The sequence below is a fragment of the Hippichthys cyanospilos genome, chromosome 10, assembly GCF_059441005.1.
Source record: "Hippichthys cyanospilos isolate Australia breed blue-spotted pipefish chromosome 10, RoL_Hcya_1.0, whole genome shotgun sequence".
In the NCBI taxonomy this organism is placed as follows: domain Eukaryota; kingdom Metazoa; phylum Chordata; class Actinopteri; order Syngnathiformes; family Syngnathidae; genus Hippichthys; species Hippichthys cyanospilos.
The window spans coordinates 17,349,675-17,374,913 of record NC_142378.1 but is presented as its reverse complement, the minus strand read 5'-3'; the positions used below and the strand labels follow the sequence as shown (position 1 = coordinate 17,374,913).

The 25,239-nt window shown below is 38.4% G+C and overlaps 1 protein-coding gene across 3 annotated transcripts in view; it reads right to left on the bottom strand.

Moving 5' to 3' along the window:
• The window catches only part of ncanb (neurocan b), a 156,498-nt gene extending 132,480 nt beyond the window's left edge, over nt 1-24,018 (bottom strand). For all 3 annotated transcript variants that reach the window (XM_088426064.1, XM_088426065.1, XM_088426067.1), the window contains exon 1: nt 23,663-24,018. The gene's annotated coding sequence lies outside the window, so the exon portion shown is untranslated. The remainder of the gene's footprint in view (nt 1-23,662) is intronic.
• Between the last annotated feature and the right edge of the window lie 1,221 nt (nt 24,019-25,239).

Genomic DNA, 25,239 nt, shown 5'->3' with positions numbered 1-25,239 from the left:
TTAAACATATGAGTTAGAGTGAACCAAACATGGATTTTATGCCCCAAAATAATCATAAAAATAGATCCACCTTCTGCGTCTCAATAATGTATGTTTGTCTCCTTCCACTATCGCTTCCAATTCAAAATGTATTTTGGAAGTGTAGCTCTGCCAAATGTTCCCAGATGAAAATGATCAGAGCCACCTAGAAAAAGGATTCTTTCAAATACTGTACGGCACAAATTTTATACTTGTTGCAAACAGTGCCACACAAACTGTGAGAGTGAGCAAACACGCAATTCAATGTTAGTGTTCAAGAGACCCCAACCTTGGTCTATCATGCAATGCACTGTCGCCTATAATGCACTTTCAGTCTGTGAGAGCATACAGTTTAGGGCCTATTATTTGGAATTGTAATAAACAAAAAATCCGTCTCCAACCGTTCTGTTATTTATTTGTCATGTACCATTTGTATTTCATGTATCCATCAGCGAGCTAATGCAAAACGAGTCCTTGTGACCATCCTTGAAAAAGAGTAGAGGGAAGGTTTATTTTTTAAATTATTTTTGTACAAATAAGTGGCATCTTTGAAAGAAATGTGTAATCAAAGAATGGCTAGAAAAAAGAAAGTAGAGATGACGATGGATGGAAAGAAGAAAAAGATGCATGATATCTTTGCATTCTTGTGGCGTTCGTTTCGTCACAAATATTACGTAGGCTGGATGATGACTAATGGCTGAAAGATAAAAGGAGATGGAGAAAGGACGATTAAAGAAAAGGAGAATGGACGGCGACAAGGAAAGAAGCAAGAAATGAAGAAGGATGAAAAAGGGAGGAAGGCAAGATTAAAGGAAGGAAGGATGACAGGAAGGTAAGAAGGAGGGAAGGAAGGAGGATGGAAGATTGAAGGAAGGGAGGAAGGATCGCAGGAGAGAAGAAGAATGAAAGGAGAGAGGAAGGGAAGGAAGGAAGGATGAGTGGAGGGAGGAAGGAAGGAAGCATGAAAGGAAGGAGGGGGTAGAAGGATGAAAGGAGGGATGAGGGGAAGATTAAAGTAAGGAAGTAAAGAAGCAAGGAAGGAAGAAGGAGGAAAGGAGGGAGGGAGGCAAGATCAAAGGAAGGAAGGATGGAAGGATGGAAGGATGACAGGAAGGAAAAAAGCAAGGAAGGAATGATGACCAGAAAGAAAGAAGCAAGGAAGGTAGGATGTAAGAAGGATGAAGAGGTAGGATGGGAAGATTAAAGGAAGGGAGGAAGGATGACAGCAAGGAAATAAGCAAGAAATGAAGGATGAAAAGCGGGAGGAAGGCAAGATTAAAGGAAGCAAAGGAAGAAAGGAAGAGGGAGGAAGGCAAGATTAAAGGAAGGAAGTAAAGAAGGAAGGGAGGATGACAGAAAGGAAAGAAACAAGGAAGGATGGAGGTTAGAAGGATGAAAAGAGAGAGGAGGGCAAGATTAAAGGAATGAGTAAAGAAAAATGGGAGGAGGGAGGATGGGACGATTAAAGGAAGGAAGGAAGGAAGGATGACAGGAAGGAAAGAAGCAAGGAAGGAAGAAGGATGAAAAGAGGGAGGAAGGGAAGATTAAAAGTAGGAAGGATGAAAGAAGAGAGAAATGTAGGAATGATGGAAGGAGGGAGGGAAAGAAGGATGAAAGGAGGGATGAGGCGAAGATTAAAGGAAGGAAGGAAAGAAGCAAGGAAGGAAGAAGGATGAAAGGAGGGCGGAAGGCAGACTTAAAGGAAGGAAGGAGGGATGACCCGAAGAAAAGAACCAAGGAAGGAAAGAGGTAAAAGGATGAAAGTAGGGAGGGATGGAAGATTAAAGGAAGAAGGGAAGGAAAAGGGGGAAGGAAAGTAAGTTAGGAATGCTGTTCAATTAGGGTAGCTCCTCCATAAAGCCTTTGACGAGTGTACGTGACGGTCCAGTACATGCGTTAGGCATTATACATGGAAGAGTCCAATCCAGAGTGGGCCATTTAACCTGTTGACTGACACCGTCATTAATCACTCCCAGCCTTCAGGATGAGTCAGTCTACTATGTGTTAATTGGTTCAAACCAGCGATTCATTAGCATTGACACAGAGGTCCGAGATGTATGACGGGTTAATAGCACTGCGCGCCGACAATAAGAATCATTAGCATCCGAGATTAGAAGAACAACCGTATGGATTACGCGCAACTGACCGTAAGTAACCAAAACAGCCTTCCTTTTAATTTTCTAAGTTGAGATCCCACCGCTGGGTGAAATACTACTCGTAGAAAATGGGAAATGCGGCCCATCTCCCCCTGCCGTAAAGCGCGGCTAATTTGCTTCCAATTAAGCGGCTAAATCACTTTATTACTCCATACTCAAGGCTGGAGTGCCTTAATGTGGCTTTTCATGATGGTAGACGGTAGTGGAAATGAATAAGCACCCACATAGCAGGCTGTAATCACCCCCCCACCCCCCCACCCCAACCTCCAGGCTTGTAGGTACTTAGTGCTTTCATCACCTTCATTCTAAAGTGTGCAGCGTTCTGCTCAGTCCTCCGGCTTTGCTCCATCTATTTTAGCTTTTTATTTGGTTTATTACAAATCGTTTAGCGCTAGGAAGAAATGCACTAAATATCAAAGAAGAGGGCAGCTGCCCAAAATGTTTTGAGAGATTTTTTTTTTCTTCCCATGTTTGTATATGTTGTTTGGGTCCCCCACGGACCCCTGGGGGTCGTTAAGGACAAAATTCAGGATTTGTACTCACACTTTTTACAGAAATGCTCTTCTAAATTGTTTTATTGATGCTGTTGTTTTTCTGGCATATTAAGATATTTAATGTTGCCATTGGGTTACTGCGGTGCTTCTCAATAGTGGGGCAGACCCCCTCCCCTGTGGGGTGTGCGGGGATGTCAAGGGAGAGGGTGCGGATGCTACCAGGGAAAAGGCTTGGTTTTTGTCATGTGAAGAGTAATTGCAATAAAATAAGATTATTTTGATTTGATTTTATTTTTTTTTTATGTTTCAGGCACTTTGATGCACTTGTTTTTTACTGTTTTAGACTAAGCCTTAACATTTATAAATGCTGTAAAAAATAATAAACAGGTGTTGTTAACTTATATTGATTTTTTTTCTTTTGTGAATATTAAAAAGTAGTCAAAGTTTAGGTATAGTGTACTTACATTTTAATAGATAATAATCTAAATTATAGTCAGTGTGTTGAGTGGGGTGCGCGGTCAAAACGTTTTCTCTTTCCTGGAGGGGATCGGCAAAAAATATAACTGAGAAGCACTGGGTTACTGGAAGTTACAGTAGTTTTATGCAATATAATATAGAGTGTTTTATTTTCTCATAAAGACGACAAAAATTACTTTTTTTTCTTTTGGGGGGGGGGGGGGGGGGCTGAAAGCGATTAATGGCATTTCAGTTCATTTATTGCTCACAGGATGCCATTACATTACGTAGACCAACCAGCACAACTGAATAAGATCCAATGCACGACTTGTGTGAAATCTTTTGCCTGAAGCTTGCGCAGTACATCCAAAACTAGGTGGCAACGGCACCGTGCCGAAGAAGATTCCCGCGCTAATGAATGAGCCAACCTCTTAGTTACATACGGCATCTATAATTAATGACTACCAACATGAAAGCGTAGGCTGCTCCCACGCCGTGAGTCACCCCGGATGCAGAGAGACGAGCAGGTCGTGTGACTAAGACGAACGAGCTTTGCATCAGGCAGATACATTGACATCCACAGCACTTTGTGGACTCTTAGCAGGAAAAGGTGTCACCTGAGGCAATTTAACTCGTTGAGAGAGTGTTTGTTAAATGGGGAAAAGCAAACACCTTGCACGCAAACACGATTCCATCGTGAATCAAAGAACAAACTACATTTCCCATTCATCCATTTTTCTATCTCATTAGGGTTGGCATGAGTGAGCTGGAGCCTTAATTGTCACTTTGAGTGACAAGAAAACTTGTATTGAATACAAGTCGACTCGTTAAACACAAATGTAAAACTGGAAGAATTCTTGATCCAACATAGATGGTATCTTTATATTTTAATCTGATATATATATATATATATATATATATATATATATATATATATATATATATATATATATATATATATATATATATACACACACATTTTGAGGATTTTTTTTTCTTACCGATTGTTCCCATGGACCTAAATCTGCTGATTTTTTTTTTTTTAATTATTATAACAATATCCATCCATTCATCCGTTTTCTAGAGCAGCTTGTCCTCACTTGGGTAACCCAGCGGTCAATGGGCAGTAGGCACATTGAACTGGTTGCCAGCCAGTCGCAGGGCACACAGTGACGACCGACCATTCATGAACACAATCACACATAGGGACAATTTGGAATGTCCAATACACCTACCATGCATGTTTTTGGAGTGTGGAAGGAAGCCGGAGCGCCCGGAGAGAACCAACGCAAGCTCGGAGAGATCATGTAAACTCCACACAGGGAAACTGGAGTGAGGTGGATTTGACGCTGAACTGTAAGGCGAATGTGCTAACCATGAGGTGCCCCATAATACTATTACATTATCATGATTTTATTATGAATATTATTGTTATTAGTAGTAGTAGTTATTAAATGGTTAATTTCAAAAGCCTTTTTTCTGTATGAGTATTAAATGTCAGACTGCAATTGAATGCACCGTAAGTAATTGTCTTCACGTGAGCAGTGATTTTTTTCCCATATCATAAAATGACAGTGTCATTAAGTGGTTTCTTAGCATCCTTAATCAGCTATTGATCATGATTCATGACATTTAATGACTACTGATGTTGGTAGACGAGGAAAAACTTCCAGATATAAGCTTGGTAAAGCTATTTTAATATATCCATGCGTTACTTACATGTGTTTTCTATGTGTTACTTATATGTGTTTGAAATAATTTGATGTCGCGAATTGGTGGCGTGTCACATTATATCGTTGTTGTTATATTGTGCGAATTACATTTACATAAATGTAGGAATAGATAATTGAACATTAAAATCTTTGCATACTTTACTAAGCACCTGCATTACTATGGTAAGATCGCCGTCAAAAATTCGTATATGTGTTTAACCATTCGTATATGTTAAAGTTAAAGCTTGTGAGTACAAGTCTAATTTGTGTGAGTATGATTTTTTTTTTCTTGTGATTACGACTACGTACATTGTCTTGATATGCAAAGTTCTCTTGTTTTCAAAAATGTGTGGCTTTGTTTATTTTCCTTTTGAGTACAAATCCAACTTTTGTGTGTTTGAATGTTTTGCAACTACAAATCAAAAAACCTCCAAGTGCAAAGTCTTTCCAAAACAACTCTGACTTGTTCAACTATGAAGCTTCACGATATACAACGTCACTTATGTGCAGGAACCTCTTGTGTGGAATGCCCTCTGTGGCTATGGCTCTCTTTTATGTGCGCATGTGTCACAATATGCAAATGGGAAGACGTCGCGCCAAGCTACCAGGGAAAGTATAGTCGATCCTGCAGGTCATCCACGGCTCCTACATCAAGAAGAGAACAGTGATGGCAGATGCTAATGGCAGGGAATGAAGAGCTTTCAGTTGCTCATCGCTCTTTACTGATAAAAATGATGTATGCCGACTTCTTAGTGATGGTCAAATGGAACATTTGGGCACTGCTTGTTATAAAATAATGTTTTCTTTGAGAAAGTTGCCGTCTCGAACTTTTACCCGGGAAGGACAGCTGTGATGAGGCTGTTCAAGCTTAACCACAGATAGATATCACTTCACTTATTTACAAACTATCTTGCAGAATGTCTCGACACACAGAATGCTTTGCCACACATGTACTAATCATATACACACACATAGAAAGACAAGTACACCGGGTTCCAGCCATGTTGTTTTGTTTCTAGAACGGGAACCTTAATGGAAATTAGAGACTTCTGAATCAAATAAAAAGAGAGGTTTCAGAGAAGCTGCTTTAGAGTGCAGTAGTAATGAACTTGTGCAGTCCTTCCCCATTCTCCTCATGCATGATCTGAAAAAGAATGCCTTTCCTCCTTTTTGTGTATTGTTTCTTACAAATGTCTAACAGGCAGACCTGATAAATGACTTGACTGACATTTCTCAGACGGATTGTTTTGTGATCAATTTAAAAGCCTGGAAGTCTGACCCTACAAGAATGTAATCAGCTCTGCCATGGATCTTTTCGCAAAAAGTTTTGTGTGAAAATTCTTGATCATCTTAGCATTAACTTGTGCATGTCTTTCTTTGATGGTCCTTCACCCACTTTGAACAACGGATCTCTGAATTATGTAATGTGCTGTTAGCTGTAGGGTTCGGTGTCTAGCCATGTTTGTAGGCTTAATCCCCTACATTTATGGAACACCCGCAAAAACAGATGAGCAAATTATAAGTAGACTATTTTGGGGTCTTTTTTCTATTGGGGTGGGGTCATCTGTCATCTACTGTATTTGCTGTTCGTGCCAGTTCTTTGTCCCTAACCATGCCCAATATCTGCGGTTCGCTTTATTGTAAGACAGACCTAATGTAATTGGCTCTTCCTTTATAATGATTTCTATTCAAGTTAGTTTAAGTAAGACTTCACATTTCACATCAAAAAGCGATAGCGTCTCTCCCAATGAAGATAGAAGCAGCCAGCACAAATGATGAGAAAAGGTTCATTTTAACAGAGATGGAATTGCTTTGCAGTTGCACGAAGCACGGATGAGTTTTGTCTAATGGGCTAATACATCTCAAACTAATGGACCTTTAAAGGGCTGAGCGAGGCGGTATACGTGCCCCCCACCACAAACCCTTCTGTGATCGAGACAGCCAGAGTGACCTTCTGAAAGGTGCCAAAGAAAAGCAAACAACTCATTTATCTGGCCATCAGCGCAAAGAGCAGACGTGGGCAGGGGCGACGCGAGCTGGCAGGAGGCCTCCGACATCAGGCTGTTGGCTTCACGTTTGGACACGGCAGCATGGGTGGCGCGCGCAGGTGGGCCGCTTTAAACACAAAGCACACACGTGAATCTGTCCTGGTTGGTGGGGGAGGGCCAAACAGCTAACAATAGAAACCATCCAATGCAGCAGACATTTCTCCATGCCAATTTAGTCATGCATTAAAAATGTAATTCTCAAACTGGGAAGTGTCACCAGGGGGTTCACAGATTTATATTGTTTCATGTTCTAAAAATTCATACGCACATATGACGACAGGCATTTAAAAATATACATATATATTCCTCCCTATTGTAGCTCTGATTCGTCATCTCATAACATAACAGTCTTTTGTCCAGCAAAATTGAAATTAGTTAACACAGTGAGTTTTGTCTCAAAAGTTTAAATTCCTTTGAAATCTGGGGCACACAGTTTTGTTTAATTAGCATTAAGATTACATGAGGTTCTTTGGAAAAGCATTCTCCTCTGTTCCTGGCCCCTAAACGTTTGAGAACCCTTACATTCAAGAGTGCAATCAGACGAGAAAGCGCGGCCAATTAAGGATTTTTGTAACACACTGATTGCAAAAAACCTCCGGTGGTGGATTGTGTTGGGGAGGCGTCTGAAACTGAAGAATAAAGAGCACAGAAAGATTGTGATTGCAAAAATGTTCTCTTAAAAAGTCTACCATGTTCTCATTTGGGATGATTATACACTACGCTGGCACGTTCAAGAAAATGATGACGCATTTGCTGCAATTGTTCGAAATGTAACAAATGAATGTCAGAAAATGATTTTTAGTCACATGGTTATCGTATTATAAAGGCATCATGGTGGAATAGTGCTTTACATCAAAGGACCCCAAACACTGGTACTTGTCCGTGGTTCAACTGGTACCGGGCTGCATGGGCTGCACTCAAAATAATTGTGTGTTTATTTGGTTACAGTAGGTTTATAGCTACCATTACAATCGAGCTTCAAAAGTTAAAATTTATTTGAACTAAAAAAGTTTTTTTCACTGTGTGTGCCAATTTGGCAACATTTCAACATTCGAGTGGAATTATACACCTAAATACACCAAAAATAAAGGAAAACAAGGAGCATCATTTCGATGTCCACAAAGCTGAAGTTTTCAAAGATTTGGTGACATCTTAGTGTGATGAGGGATTATGTAGTATGTGATATCTACAAATTTGCAGGTGACATCTATGGCGAGGAGCAAAAAGAGTGGAAAAAGGATTAACCCTTGAGAACGCCCCAGAAACTGGAACAGAATCTTACTGTTCAAGGCAAATAAGCACTTTTTGCTCAGGCCATCACTCGTAACCTTCAACACAGAAAAGAAAAAAAATGATTACGAAACATGTTTCCAAGGCCTATGAATTTGGTACAATGAAGTTGAGTCTATCAATGATCCACTGTGAAGCTCCGCTCACTACATGAAATCCACTTTCAGCCACGGGGCTGCTGCCTCAGCACTCTAAGTGTGTGTAAAGCTTTAAATCTATACCTTCTAAAGCAGTGGACTAAAAGGTAGGTGGTTAGAAGATCCTCTCCACCCGCCCCCTCTAATAAACCACCAGGGAGCTTTTAGCAACCAGAGTGAAGTGCAGTATGGCGTGGCACATCCCTTACTCAACTTCCACTGGGAGTACTTGAAGCATATATGGCTTGACTGCTAACATACAGTAACTAGACCTTACTGCAGGGTATATTAAAATACTATACATCACACACACACACACACACAAACACACACTGCACAGTGGAGCCAGTCTTTACGTTCTTAGGCAATCATTTTGCACTGCATCGCAAGTAAAAGTAACAAAACGACCCTGCAAGCGTTGAAGTCTCTAATATCTTTTTGTTTTCTCGTAATAAAATGGGTTGGTTCAAATGTATGTATTCACTTTTGGCTTGTTTATTTATTTGTTTATTTATTAATTTATCTAAGCAAGTGCTGAAATTATTATTGTGAATAACAAGTGTTAGACAATTTTACACATACGTTTAAGATTTTTAATGTATTAATTGATCAATTAGTTTAATCTATGTAAAGCAATGTAAAGTGTTTAGTTCTCTTATTATTCAAATAAACTAATTGTTTTACATTCACATTTTTTAAAATCTTATTTATGAATGACTAGTCCATGAGTCTGTTATAAAAATCCACATTTGCCTACACTTGGCTTATAATGATCACAAGTTACATCCTATATGATTAGTTTGGATATATATAATATCTATGAACATGTAATAGTGTAATAGTGTGTAATAGTGTAGTCTTTCATATCTTTGTAAAGTCTGCCAGCGTGCATGGAAAAGTGAAAGTGAAGTTTTATTCTAAAATTGACTGTGAAGTCCAGCTTCAGACAAGTCACGTGACTCAAGTTTCTGCTCTTTGTGTCATTTTTTTGTTCTACAGTCATTCTTAGTTCAATAAAGTTTGGAAAAGACTACAGTGCCACTGTGCTGCCCTGGTAAATTTAAATAAGAGGAATATCAATTAAGAGGGATATTCCAGTTTCTTGAAACAAAGTTTGAACACGTGGCTTTGGGGTAGTTGAATAAAGCTAATAGGATGTCTTCTAGCACTGAAGCTTTAGCACTAGCTAGCGCCCGCATTTCGTCCGCTGAGCGAGTAGCACTGACATGAGCCGGGGAGAAACAAGTAGAGGCTCATCTTTTTGGCGTCTCGCTCTAATTCCCACCGCTCTGTCAAAACGATGAAGGTCACGCTAAGATGGGGCCCAATTAAGACGGGGCCTCAAATGTTCTGCCTGCAGCCTTGTCTTTTCCCTTGTTGCCAGTGTGTTTGTGTATGTGGGGCATGAAGGATTGCTTGTGCATGCTTTGTACTCGACAGGATCGGGGAAGCGAGCACATGGGGGCGGGCGACAGACGTGCCAGCCCTCCGATGACAGCCGAGTCCATCACTGAACCGCAGACCTCATTTCATTGAGCTGATGAGACGTTATTGTAGGCGCCACATAAGGAGAGTGACGCACCACATCATGGTATGCTCTCAGGGACTCGGATCAATCCATCATACTCAGCGATCTGAAGCAATGTGAGCTCAGAGAAGAACTGTGTGTGTGTGTGTGTGTGCGTGTGTGTGTGTGTGTGTGTGTGTGTGTGTGTGTGTGTGTGTGAGAGAGAGAGGGTGATATGAGTTCTCATAAGGGTAGAGGGTTTTAGTTGTTTGTATTAATAGGTCAGAATACATCAATCATTACATATACCTGATTTGCTCTTTGTAGTTTCACCTATTCACATTTTCTCTACTTGCTCTGAAGCACCCTAAGGCACATCCTTAGTCTTTTCTCAGGAGAAATAGGCGTCAAGGAAAGAAGTATTTTGAAGTGATACATCTCTACTGAGAGACCAGCTTTGTATGAAAGAAAGCAGGGGTTATGTTTAGCCTTCATCGCGTATGCTTTTATTGCATTTTGTCAAAATCAAATAATCTAGAAGACATTTATTTTGAAGGGTCATGTAAAATCATTTTAATATGATAGTGTTTTGTGATCATAGTTTTATGGTATATTTAAGGTTTGAACTATTAAATATAAATAATAAAATGCACTTTCACACGAGGTTTTGGTCCCCATTAACCGTGAAAAATGAGGGATAACTGTACATGGACAGCAAATAAAAAGACTTCAAAGACCATGTTAGACAAGTATATTTAACAAAGGCAGATGTATTTGTTAGTTGAATTCAGGGGTGCTCAATGCATCGCCCATGGTCGACTGCCTAGCTATTTTGGTCTCCCTAATGACATCGCACTTAAAAGAAAGTCAATCAAATAAAAAACAAAAGTCAATTGAAAAAAAAGGATATCAGTCTTGATTTTGTTGTTTATTTAGGGCCCTGAATATACAGTTTGAACTTTGATTCAGAACACTGTGTGAACAGAATTTCAGAACAGCTCCGTGTTGTTCACACTCTAGGAACATGCAAAGGTTATAAAGTTGGTTCAGCATTATCGTGACTAAGTTTCCGGGAATAACTTCAAAGTAAAAGTGTACCAAAACCTTTCGTGTCTTATGTTACTTGTACCATAAGTACACTTTATTTTGAAGGGTTACCTGGCTTCCTCACAACGTTTGGCTTTTATTGCAATACATTGGCTTGACAGGCAGGGCATTACTCTGCCTGTCTCGTACCACTCAAGAAAAATATACAGGTCATATGACCCTTAGTGAGTAATTCTTAGTCTAATTCATTAACATTCCAATACATTCACACAACATTCCATTCAAATAGAAAGGAGAGTGGAAGCTATAAATTCGAAAGCACACATTGCTTTGATAGTTGCAGTTATTACTATGAAGTAAATGTATTGATGGTCTTTTTTTCCGAGTTTGAAAGAGTTGCAAAGATGAGTCACGCTAGCCACTACGGAACCATTGCTAAAAACCAATGCCTAAAAACTAAAAGGCCCAGGAGTTTGTTGAGAGCTCCAAAAACTCTTGATTGAAACTTATTATTGAGACATATTTTCAACTGAACACAATGACGCTGTCAATGTGGTTCAACTCTATCAGGATGTGCAGGGAAAAAAAAAACAACGCTCACCAGTTGGAAGTAAACAGATGTTTTTGGCAAACTGTCTTTTGCATCCTCTGAATTTCTTTTGTTTTCGCTGTGACGGTTAATTACAGAAGTGGTGCAAAATCCCTGCAATTCATTTTGAAATCATTGGAGAATAATAAAAGTAAAACCATGATCAGGGGAGAAAAAAAAGCTCATTGTTCTTGTTTCCTTTTCGAAATGCTGGAGTGTAACAGGTGACCTTCATGATCTGTCAGGCATGGAGTTTTCTCATTTAGAAAGCCTCTTGCCTCCACCTCTTGCCTAGCATTGACACAACTCTTTAAGGCCATTTGAATGGAAATGTTTCTTTTCAAAAACAATTTTGTTGTGAATGCTGTGGAAAGAAAAACAAATTTCGCTGAAATACAGTAACTGGACCCTCAACATATCAACACCAGGTGCAGCCCTTGAGCAAAAAAAAAAAAAAAAAAAAAGGGGGAGAATTTGCGCTTGGGTAGCACTTGGCTGAAGACTTGGCACTGCAATTGGTGATATTGGCGGGATATTTTACTGGTCTTACAAATCTCCATCTTGAGATTTGCCTCACATAATAGATGAAAGCCTATACTGACAAGCAATCAAATTGGCTGTAAAACATATTTCACAGATGTTTATCATAAAACAAACATGGAAGATGAATGGATAAGCACAGAGTAAAAATATTGGCTTGGATGCCAATTACTTTATTTGTGTTGTTTATTTTTTATTGTATTTCGTTTTAATATCAAAAGATAAACATGGAAAAAACAATTCAACCTTTATTCCCAGGTATTTACATTTGGATTGAATTGCACCTTGAAGCTACTTCTAATAGAAAAGTAAAGCATTGTTGCCATTTTATGACATCTATAGGGAATTACAACGCTTTTCCAATACTTTCCAGTGCTTGGTCAATATCCCATCTGTATATTGGTGGAACACTTTCTTAGTTAGTTTTAAATACGTGGGAATAAAAGCCCACCTTCACCAGGACATGCCTACCTGTTTAATGCTCAGTCATTCACCAGTCCATTTCCAGGTAATATTTCATGCCGGACGCTCTAGCGCTTTTTCTTGGATTTATATTCTGTTGCCAACTGTCTGTCCCTCATCGTCTTTTGACTTCTGCCCTTGTCCACAAATGATACCCTTAAATGATACCCTTGTGGCAGTTTGTTGTTTTGCTACAACATTAACGAGGTGTGAGTTCCGCGACCTGTTATCTGTGGATTGTAGAGATCCATATGACGGCATATAAACAAAATCCATTCAACCGTCTATGCTCTGAATCTTCACAAATGTTAAGAAAAATATGACTCTCAAATTTACACAAAACTTTAACTATCAAGTTTAGCGTATTTTACACAGAGCAGCCACCACTGCAAGGCAAAGTTGTATGAATCAGCAGTAAGTGTGTCATCATTGGTTAGCAGTTTTTTTTTTTTTTTTACTAGTGGTCTTGATGTTTTACAGTTTTACAACTTCTTCCACTGAAAATACAGCCAAAAATAGAGTACTTATTGTTAGAATAATAATATAGGTTATCCTATATTTGTTTTTTGTAATAAGTATATTGGTAGAGTATGTATGAGTTAGTATGGATGGATGTTTGTGAAGAAGGTGTGAGGAGACAGTATGTTTCCTAGGGCTCTCGGAACAACAGCAGGTGCCACGACCCGACCCAAGGATGGAACAGCATGGGGTCTCTCAACTGTGTTCCTGAGAAAGAAGATCACAGCATGGAAGCGCACCTACACCCCCCAAGATCACAAACGGATTGTTTGCATTTTTGCCATATGTCTCTCCCAAACCTTAAGGACAACAATGGCTTTGTAACTAGGGCCAATCCAAACAATTAAATGAGGACCGGACGAGATGTGCAGGTAGGTCGGAAGGACATCTGAGAAAATGAAGGTTCCTGTCCACTCTCCTTGAGAGAAAAATGCTCGTTGTCTTCTTTTCTATTTGTTTTTCATTGAATGCTCTATGTTGCCTGAACCTAACACTTATTCTCCCACTGACTATTGATACATTACTACAAAATTACCCCAAACTATCAGCATTAGTTCCTCAGATTTCTTGTCGGATTAAAAAAAAACCCGTTTTTTTTGTTTTTTTGTTTTGTTTGTTTTTTATTGCTAAACTTGATATATGTGACATATGTGCTTTATGCACACTAAGAGTGTTACACCTTTTTTGGACTGCAAAATGGTGTACTTGTGTTGCTAACATGAGGCAGTAGAATGTTTTTTAAGATATTTGATGGATTTTGTTTTGGTGCTAATTTGTGACAGTTGGCTACAATGTTTTTTTTGAAGTGACACGTTCACTATCCATACTTAAAGGTCAGACAAAGTGAGTGTGAGTAAAAGCAAGAAAATATGTGTTTTGTTTTAATGATGGATTTTATTAGGAAATAGCATGGTTCGGCAACCCATGTGCAGCTCTTTAGCACTGCCCTAGTAGCTTTTTGAAAAATGTATAAAAATGGAAAAATATGGCTGGGGGGAGGAGGAGAGGGGGTCTTTTGTTTTAAAATGGTCTCTAAAAATGCCACAATCATTCTGAACAATTTCAATGCAGTAAAAATGAGTAGAATATTACGTTTCTGTGAATTAAGATGTGTCATAGCTGATTATAGACTGTTGCAAAAAAAAAAAGTGTTGGATGTTCTGTGGGATATGGATCCAAAAGGGGGAAAAAAAAACGTATAGAAATGAGAATTCATCACTTCTTGAATCAAATCATTTGCTTTCATTGCCTATGCGGAATAACAAAAACATCTTACATGCCCAATTTTGAGAAGCTGTCCAGTGATGTGTGTAACAGAAGTCACATCAAACAGGTAAGAACACAATCCCATCATTGGCACCAACATATTGGCTGTTTTTATGAAAGGATTCTGCATTTTTTGTGAAAATAAAAAAAAAATCTGATTTATTAATTGTATTTCTATAATGTCACCAATGCATAAACACATAACCCATTAGTATTTCAATGGAAGTTACATTTAAAGCACCAGCGTACAGCAATCACGTGGTGGTCATTTTGTCCTGGATGCATGCTCTGCAGGGAAAATAATCATTTCATTATGAAGGCTCATTACTGAAGCCTACTTTATCAAACGCCATTCTGATGATAGCTGCATATTAACACTTCAAGCATGTGTTGCCTTCGTTATAAGCCAGGCTTATAGAAGCCTTTCAATTTGTGTGCAGCCCCAGACAGATTTGTTTTTGTTTTTGTATTTAAGTTCAATATGACACTTTTCAACAATTAAGTTTGCCAACATCCGGTTAATTGCATTGTTTGATTTACAGCAATTATAAGAGTGAAACTTGTTTCATGTGTAATACAATCGCCACACCTGAGATGGGAACAGATACGTTTTTAATCGTTTATTTTCCCATTGTTGCCTGAGGTTAATTGTATAGTATCAAAATGTGTATCTATTTTATGTGCTATACCCAAGTTAACCTACTCAACTTAATTTAGCATCTACTTGTAAAGAAATCATTTTTTTTTCTTTTACTTCTGCATATACTGTACGTTTATGACAATAAAGAAGGTCAACATTTTACATTAAAAGAAATTGTGTCTGCAGTTACTGAAAGTTTTGAACAGATGGCCTCGTAACCCAATATTTCTATTCCCACCATTTTCTGAAGGAAAAGTACAAGTGTGTTCAAGCTTGGAGATATGTAATATGGCCTCAAGCAAAGCGACTAACCTTCAGCCTAATTGCATCCCAAATCATTTTTCAATGCAAAATGAATCAATTCTTTAGCGTAGCAAGCCTGTGGTGGATCTGCCCGACACCAGTCAGTCATGTTTGTGTAGAGCATCGCTGCTTTTCATTGGCCGTTCGACAAACTCGATAGGTAAAGGGCAATGCTGTCGTTGAGATTCAAAAAGCGGAGCCTTAAGGTTGCTTTTGTGAACTATGAGACATCAAGATTTATAGCCTATCCTAAACTGCCGTCTGTGCGCCTGATTTAGTGAGTCAGCACTTTGCTACTGACTTTGACAGACATGTTAATTGACTTAATGGGTGAATTCCTTTGACTGCCTGTTGGTGCCGGTGAAGGAGACACAAAGACTAAGACAATCCTTTTGAAAATCTGTAATCATTCCAGGGGCATTTAAGGTTGATGTATGCAGTAACGGATAATTAAAACGCCCGGTTTGGCAGCTTTGGATTTACATTTATATAACTGTATTCCAACCTCTGATCCGAAAATATGGAAATACTGCTTTCATTAGTCCGAGAGTCAAACAAAGCCAAAATCAATTAACAATAAAGCATGCGAATTCAATGGGACGTGACGTTTATTGTGACCAGGACGAAGACGTTTGAATACAAATCATGTGATGACCTTCTTTTCCTCCCTGCATGTTATTGTTTCTGGCGACAAGGGTACTTTCACACCTGGTGAGCAAACTGTTGGCTTTCTCTGATGCAAAACAGTTTATGGTTTGCAAACAATATCCACGTGCTCCCCTAGTTCGCTAGCAGATCTTAAGCATACTAAAACGCACAACAAACCGCATGCATTCATTCTCCTTCTCATCCCAAGGGAAATGCGAGTCTGAGACCGGTTGAGTCGATCTGCGACTGAGTCGGTTTGCTCTCTGCGCATCTGTCCAAATAGACTGATCCAAGGGCTGGGGGAGTCAAACAGAGTTCCTTTCAAAATGAAGGGAAAAAATGTGATAGTGTGAAATAACTAAGATTATAATACATAGCCCAACTGTGAAAATAAGCTCACGCCAAACACCCGACGGGAAAAAGCCTTTATACTTCTCAAAAGCTAACGGCTGTGCTTACATCATCTTCACAGACTTTTTTTAAGGTTTAGTCATGAGTGATGCAATTGATAAAAATAAGCAATCTGATTTCAAGTTTGACCGGATCAATTATTAACAAAACAAGCTAACTGAAATCGATGTGACCTCACAGATTTCCCTTATTAACTCTTTCAATGCCAGGGATGTATTTTCATATTTTTAAGAGCTCAGACATTCAATCCCAGATATTTAGGTATTGATTTAATACTTAAGTACTGTATCTGGATTTTAATGTCCTTAAAGCAGTGGTTCTCAAAATGAGGTCCGTGGACCCCAGGGTCCTCACACTTTAACAACTTGGGTTATTAATGTCGGACAAATCATTCACACTCCCAATCTCGAGACGGCAAAGAGCAGCAGTGCTCCCACAGACTGAGGAGAAAGCAACATTTATTCGACGCTTCAAAAAAGATTTGCTCCAAAGAAGTAAAACTACATTTTTGGAACATTAAATTGTTCTGTCTGCAATCAATGTGACCAGAATTTCTTATTTGTTGTCATCATTTTTGTTTGTTGTCATCATTTTTGGCTCAATTCAATGAATATAAGCGAATCAAAAATAACGTTTTAAGTTTACTTTCTTGTGTGCTTTCTTGCTCTACCTTATTCTTTCTTTACTACTGAGAATGGACATCATCCAATGCATAGATTCCTTTGTGTCCCTGCAAATCGAATAATTACTCACACATGCGCACAACAGCAAATGCGCTCATCCTCTTGGGGGTTTGTGGCACATCAGTGAGGAAGCACTGGCCATCTGTACACATCTCAACACTCAAATAGCTCATCAGCATTCCAAAATGTTGGTGATTATATATTCTCCTCATTTTGGGATTAAAAATGCAGTTCCTCTAATGTTTTCCCTGATTTTGGAAGACCACGGCAGGCTGTAGGTTGCCCACCTGTGGTGACCGGGCTTATCTTATCCGAAGACGTATTTCTTCACACCAGCGAGTTTTGAAGTAAAAGAATTACTCTTGTTTCAAGCATTTAACCTTAAGAAAAATCTGACTTTTGCTATCATTTTAGTATATTAAGACATTGGTTTAGAGAATGTTTCTATTTGTGGTTATTTGTTTGTTAGTCAGCTTGGATGTTACTTGGATTTACTTTAACCGTTGACTGGGCACAGTTGCCGTTTTTGGCCAATTGTCTAAAAAGGCAAAAACGGCCTTTATTACGTGCACTTTTTTCTATTTTTAAGTCCTAAACAGACAAGAATTTAGTATTAAGTATTAAATTGATACTTAAGTACATTAATTTCCAAACAGTTAAGTATTAAATTGACCTTAAGTATCTGGGCTTGAGTGTCGACTCAAAATAAAATTAAAAAACCGTGAAAATACGTCCCTGGCATTGAATGAGTGCAATGGCAGATAAAATCACTTAAGAAATAATTCCTAATTTTACTGTTTCATTTCAAACCTAGATTAAACAATGTCAAATCATGCCACTTAAAAAATAGGGGAGACAAAAAAGCCTCACATGAGATTCACATACACAAATGATGAATAAAATGAAACAGCTACAGTTACTTGAAGACATGTTTGGTCCCTGCAGCAAACCAAAGGAGGAGCCTTCAATAAAAGAAAGAGACAAACAAAAGCTTGCTGGACAGCTGAATGGGAATATAAACCATACCACCAAAGCTCCATCCATTGTCATCCCCCTCCAATCATTGCTTGACTTTCATTAATTCACCACACAAAACAGTTAGCAGATGTTATTATTTATTTAGAGTATTTAATAGGCAAAACGCTTCCTTTGAATAATACATTTGGGCTGCCTTTTGGGGAGGTGTGTGCGCCTGTGTGTGCGTGGGTGGGGGGGGGGGCACTCTTGATGAATATTAACATGGTATGGGGGGGGGGGGGGTGATTTGGCTCAGCTGCACCACTCATTCGCTCGGCTCTGGTGGTGACGGCGGGATCAATATGGCTCAGGCCATGTGGGTGCGCCATTAGATGAGCCAAAGCTAGTCCGAGCCAGTTAGGCTCGTTTCCTTCTGTTGGGAAGGGGCTGGACACTGAGCTGTAAATCAAACGGATGGACATCCAGCGTAGTCTTCACTGAGCTAATGAGATGGTCACAAGGTGACGAGTGGTGAATATCTGTACGGCATTTCTCGCCATTACAGTGGTTTATTAGGGGCTCACATTGAAAATGGAAATCATCGGGTGAACAGATTTTATATTTTTATCATTATCATAACCTTTGCTTTTATTTGTATAGTAATTTTTAATTCTATGAAGTGATGTTGTAAGGCCTTCTACACAGTGATTTGACAATGGACCGTTGTTACTTTGGTAGATCGGCTATGAAAAATCACCATGAAGATACTGCAGCGACGTCAAATACGATGTGCTTTTGATGTAGTATTCCTCCTAGCCAAAGGGGGCGATCGTCATTGTTCCTGCCGCATGGTGTACATTTCACAAAATGCATTGTGGAATGCCCGACATGATGTCTGTAGCTATATTTATACGCAAGCAAACAGAAAACTTTCATTTTCGCTCACGATGGATTTCCTCTGCTCTTTTGTCCTTCTCTCCATTATGTCAAACACCAAAGTTGAAAATTTATAAAAATCACTTGCCTTAATATCTCATCAAATTAGTTTGAAAGTTCCTACGGATGGGATGATACATATGTACTGTCGGCAATATTGTGGCCCTAACATTTTTGTAAATGTTAAGTTAATGGAGAACCAAAGTTTGGTTCTATGTTGCTTATGCATTATGCAGTCAAGATATAATGAGATCTCCAAGATGAGAATGCAATGGAGTTCTCGTCCCTGTACAGCATGAAATCTTTTTTGTTTTGACTTTTTGTTATGGAAATGGATACATAGGAGAAGGTGCTTCTCTGTTAATGCTCTGCATGAGAGAAAAACATGATCACGACTTCAAAATATACCCTATCATACAGAGTAATATAATGGCATGAACATCTTAATATGCTTCTATTTTGAAGTTTTGACATGGCTAATTTAACCCTTTCTACTGCACAAACTCTTGCTTCCGGAGTAATTCACCAGTTGCAACTTCCAATATAAACAACACAACATTGCTCTGAAATCATGTTTAATTGCCAATTCAGGCCGTTAAAAAAAGGGGCCTTAATTATGCTGGCATTTTATTGTACGGCTCCTGTTGCTAGTGTTTAGTGCAGCATCAAGCATAAATTAGCCACTAGCTGGCAGAACAAGTGATCCATATCCTCTGGCGAGTGCAGTCGGATTATTTTTCGATAGGTAGTTTAATACAAATAGATGGAAAAAAAAACTGCACACCTTGATGATGACAGCCTAACATGATATTTTTTGAACATACCAGGCTGAATCATAAGTGTGTTCTTTGGTTTTGATGTCATTTTATCTCATTGTCCATTCTTTATGTTGAGAGGGTTGAGAGTGAAGATGAAGATGGCAGTGATGCTCAAGATGAAGAGGACGCACAGTGACGATTGACAATTTTTATATATATATATATATATATATATATATGTGTGTGTGTGTGTGTGTGTGTGTGTGTGTGCGTGTGTGAAAGAAATAAAAAATAACATATAATAAAAAAATACATATAAAAGTTGGTCATTCATTATTTAGTGAAAGTGTATTTTTTGGTCTTCTGTGTTTATTTTTCTTTTAGTTTTATCCAAATGTCAAAATACTCAGTATAAATAAAACATGTATTTATTTTGTTTTATGTTACAAATTTTGCAAAACTATTGCCTCATCACATTTTTGAGGACTCAGATTCCTGAGACATCTCGTCTCATGGGATTTGTGTCTAATCCCATCCCGAGAATATACAATTTTGGATTTTTCAAATCATTGTAAATCTGACTCAATCTAGATTGGTTTTAACACAAACATTCAAATCGCCCAAAACTCATCAACTTGGGTTATAGTTGTGTTGAGATTTTTTTTAATGAAAAGGTTTTCGCGGAAGGTTGCTTGCATTGTATTTGTATGGAAATCTATACAGTAGTAATATCATGAATTTACCAGAAATATATTTAACATGAAGTTCAGTTTGCAAATTGGTTGCGATTCTTTGTGGTAATCTTCACTTGACATGAACATTCCACAAAACCTGAAACATGCCAAATTTAATCTACTTTTGGATTGTTTAAATGTTGTGAATATGCAGACATTTTTTGATTGATTCACAATGTGAACACCTCCACAATGACACAGAGCAGCCTCTTTTTCATTTAAGCAAACATCATCTTAGGCTTTAGTGAAGACTGGTATATTAACGCTTTCCCTTTTAAGGAAAAAAAAAAAAAAATCTCTTCAACTTCCGCTCACGTGCTTGGCCGTGACTCAAGTGTAAAATTGCATCCCCCTTGTCTGTGTCCAGACTGTGCTTAGCTCAGCCGGGCAGAACGTGGCATCATCGAAGAAAAGGTGACAGCTGCAACCTCATGAGAAGAGAAGAGTAGATAACAATGCTATAAAGACTCGAGAAGAAGACGGAAAGGGAGAAAGAACAAGTCCTCTTGAGGTGTCACGACACGACCAAAATCAAGCAATTACTCATCTGGAAAATAGAGAAACGGTGGGGGCTCTATAATACAAAGGAACAGACCTTGAGAAAACAATGACATAAAGAGCGGAGCTGTGATCCGCAGCGTGAAGAAAAGCCGGACAAACACAAATGCGGGACCTGCAATATCCATAAGGGCTGAAGACGTAGGCTACCGTGATACCGTTGGGTCACCGACACACAAAGGCCCACGCGCGGCTGCTCAAGCAGACACGCTTCAAATGTTGGCCCGATCAATGAGGCAGCTGATCTGGACACGCAGGCTTTGCTCATTAATAAGGACTCAGGGTAGATAGATACCTTTAAATATCGCAGCCCAAGAGGAAGGAAGCATTGCATCAAATGGATTGGTTCGGTTTCATTCAATAGCGTATTACTCCAAAAATACATTGCCTCTATTTAAGCCACTTACGTCACACATTTTAGTAACAGAAAGCAAAAAGTGGTACAAAATGACGTTCGGTCAAAAAATAAATCCTGGAAAAATCTTATAGAAAAACACAACGTTTCACCCCTCCCAAAAAGTTAGAGGGTTTCTTAAAGTGACAATATGTAATATTTAAACCATTATTCAATTTGAAAACTCACTATAAATTTCAATAATGTGAAAGTAAATCTTTTCTATCCGACCAACATTTATTTTTGTGTATATCCATGGGTCTAGTAATCGTTTTTTTATATAATATAGGGAGCACCACCCAGATGGGGGCAGTCAAGTCTCTTTTAGCTACAGAAAGTGAATTTTTGCCAATGTAATTCAAATTACGTTTTGGTTGTCAGTTTGTGTCCTGTGTGCAGCCGAGCGTGTTTCTGGTTTTTATGTCAATCACGAATAAAAATGGGGGGAATAAAAGCTAGACAAGGGATAGACAGGTCGCACATGCAACCCAAAAAAGGTGAGCATTCAGAAATCAGTCTTACAGACATGATCTCACAATGAAATCAACATTTATCATCAGAAGGTGGCAGGAAGCACCTACATAAGCATGCAGACTGAACTCCACACAGAGAGGGCCTGTGATGGGATTCGAACACTACTTCAGAACTGTGAGACAAACCCTCTCATAACAAGCACAAAACGTCTCGTTCAGTGACTTTAGCAAGAGCAAACCGATGCTACCAATAGCAAACAACTTTCTATTCCGTCATTTAGTGTCTTTCAGGCACCTACAAAAGGTGCACGGTTTAAATAAAGTATATAGTATCCACCAAGTGGTTTGGGTGTTTGTTATGCAGGACCTGTAATATCCATTACATGAATATGTACAATTGTGAGATGAAGGAAAAAAAAATGTTCAAAAACAAAGAAAAAAGGACCTGGCATTTTCAAAGGGGTTACTGACTTCATGGCTGACATCAACGTTCCAAAACTAAACACAACAATTTGCGTTGAAATTTGGAGGTAAACAATGGGGGTGATTCGGAACTGAAATGATGATGAATTCATGGAAATTTAGGAAATATATAATTTGAAAACTTGACCAAATCTTAAATACAGTGGAACCTCTAGATACGAATGTAATCCGTTCCAGAGTGCAGTTTGTATCTTGAATCATTTTTATAGTGAATCATATTTTACATGTAAATTGCCTAATTGGTTCCAAACTTGAAATAAACGCCATATTAAATTGTATAATATTGTACCTTACCTTTCAAAATATGTTCAGTAGATGTCAGGCAAATGACAGAAAAGAAATGGCTGCAAACAACAGTTTTAATTCCACTTGAACTTTATTTAATGAAAGAAAAAGTGAAGATATTGAAACTTTAATTTTCATCAGATTTTTCTTTCAAAAAATGGCTGTAAATATTAGCTTTAATTCCACAGGTGTTTGCATCCACATAGCCAGAAAGCTCTCTTTTTGCGCTTTATGGGAAGTGATGTCTAATGTGAATATTTCGTATACAGAAGTGTTGGGGTTCCACAGTAATAGTTTTTATTTAATTGCCAAAATTACTGTGATCAATAAGTATCTGCAAATTTTTGACAAATGAACTGACCATTTTAAAGTTGGAACTATTACTCAACTACTCAAGAAATTTGAGAAAAGATTTGTGAAAAAGTGAAAACACTTAAAAACAGCAATATTGGGAACATTGGGAATGTAACTTTTAAATAAGGGATGACTATTTTCATTGTTTGAATCATTGAATAAGTAGAGAAATATGGAAGTCAGAGTTAAACTTGAAAAATACCCCCATTGTATTCATTAGGTTGTTTTTAATGATGGAAACATTGAGAATTGGGGAAGCATAAAAGCAAACAAAAACCTTGAAATGGATAAATAAATAGTGACCGGATGTCCTGAAAGCTGAATATTGATATTGTAATGTTTTTAATTAGAGATATGTGAAAGATTTTACAAAAAAAAACAATAATAATAATAATACTGTATTGATTTCAGAGATTTGTTTTTAAAAATATTAAAATAAATGAATTTGGGGAAGCTTACTCTCCAATACGGCATGAATGAGCTCAATATTTGCACCATTATCCTGCCCTCCCATTGGTCAGTAGTTTGTTTTAAATAAATAAACTGGTGCAGAAATGTGGGCTTCGGCTAATGTAAACGTTCAAGTTTTACAAGGACTAAAAAGGTGTTGGGTCTGAAAAATAAAACACGATTGATCCACAATAAGATAGTTTACTTTCTAAATGATCTGCACACAACTACTGTATGCACAATAGATAATATTTCACATATCTACAGTATAAAACGACGTTTTCTTTTCACATCGCCAAGTGCATTAAAAAATCAGCATGCTTGAATATCTCTCAGTGTTTGAAGCAAACTCACCTTCCGACAGAGGTGAAGTCCAGTCCAGAGGAATGAAGCGCGATGCTCGTAGCCTTGCTGGATGCGAAGCAAGTGGTAGCGAGCCACAGGGCATCCAAAAAAACACAAAAAGAGAGAGAAAAAAAGTGAGTATAAGCGTGTGTGGGTAAAAAAAAAAAAAAAAAAAAAACACACGCAGAAGGACACTTGCTCTTGGTCTTTATCCGTAGAGAGGAGCGGCGTCCGTGCGTGATTCCTGGAGGACAAGGAAGAGGAAGCGAGCAAGTGGATGGTGACGATGAGGAGCTCCGAAGTGCTGCTCACCTCTCCAGCAGCTGAGCGCTACTGAACAAAAGAGCGCGCTGCAGTATTCTAATGAGCGTTAGCGGTAGCAGGAAGAGGAGGAGGAGGCAAAAGAGATGGGGTGATGGTGGGCTTCCTAAAAGAAAGGGGAGGAGGGGGTCATAGATCACAAGTTACTGCATGAAAGCACAAATCAAATCATTTGTTCTATTCTTACAATTCCTATGTAGTGTTTTGTCACTATGCAATATGTCTGCCTGATGGAATTTATATACAGTAGTGTCATGACTTTTACACTCATTTGTTCTGTGATCATATCTCATATTGCAAAGCAAACGATTTCAAATCAGCTATTAAAATGAAGGAATGTACTCAATCAGTCTTACAAGACAGATTGCAGTATCTCAAACGTGAGCAAACGCTTTACATTATGTATCATTTAATTCTGCCTTTTCTTAGAACACATCTAGGAAGGCTTATCAATTCCCCCTTTTGAACAGTTTTTAGCAGCCTCTGATTTGAAAATGTGTGACGATACTTTAAATGTTTTTACTTCACAGTCATACTACAATGTCAACTACAATGTGGCCTATGGTAAAAAATGAGTTTGACACCCCTGCGTCTTATAAAGGGCTATCAAACATATGGCCCACGGGTCAGTTCCGGCCTGCAAACAGGTGTAATCCAGCCTGCAAAATAATTGTGTAAATGAAAAAATGGAAAAGTTTTATGATTAATTGTGATGTTGTGCATGTAATATTTGGACAGTATCAAAAAAGAAGCATTTTATTGGTTTTACCTACTTGGGAATAGATTTCCCTCCATGCCGCCCACAAGCTAAACCAAGTTTGACATCCCTGCCTTAGAACATTGAAGAAATGACATTTTGTCAGTGTGTGGCGTGTAAACAATATGTATGAACTATATATTTACTAACACTGCCATTAACAGGGACTTTGCAAATTTACCCTACCAAAAACTAGGGTTTTATTTTTTTTTTGTCTTATTTTCTAAAATGTTCATTATGACGTGACTAGCACAGTATAAATATCTGTGAAAAATTTGCCATTTTTGGCTCTACCTTGTCATTCTAATTTAATACACTAGAAATCACCTCCCTGATTGCAAAACAACCCAAGGGCCTTTTTTTTTCCTACAGATCATATTCATGTTGTACTACTGCTAAAAAATAATGACTTAATGCTCTGGACAAATATGACAAAAATCTATAAACCTTTCAAGACTGACAGTTTGAGCCACCAACAACAAAAGTGAGCGCACCCACACCAGAAAAA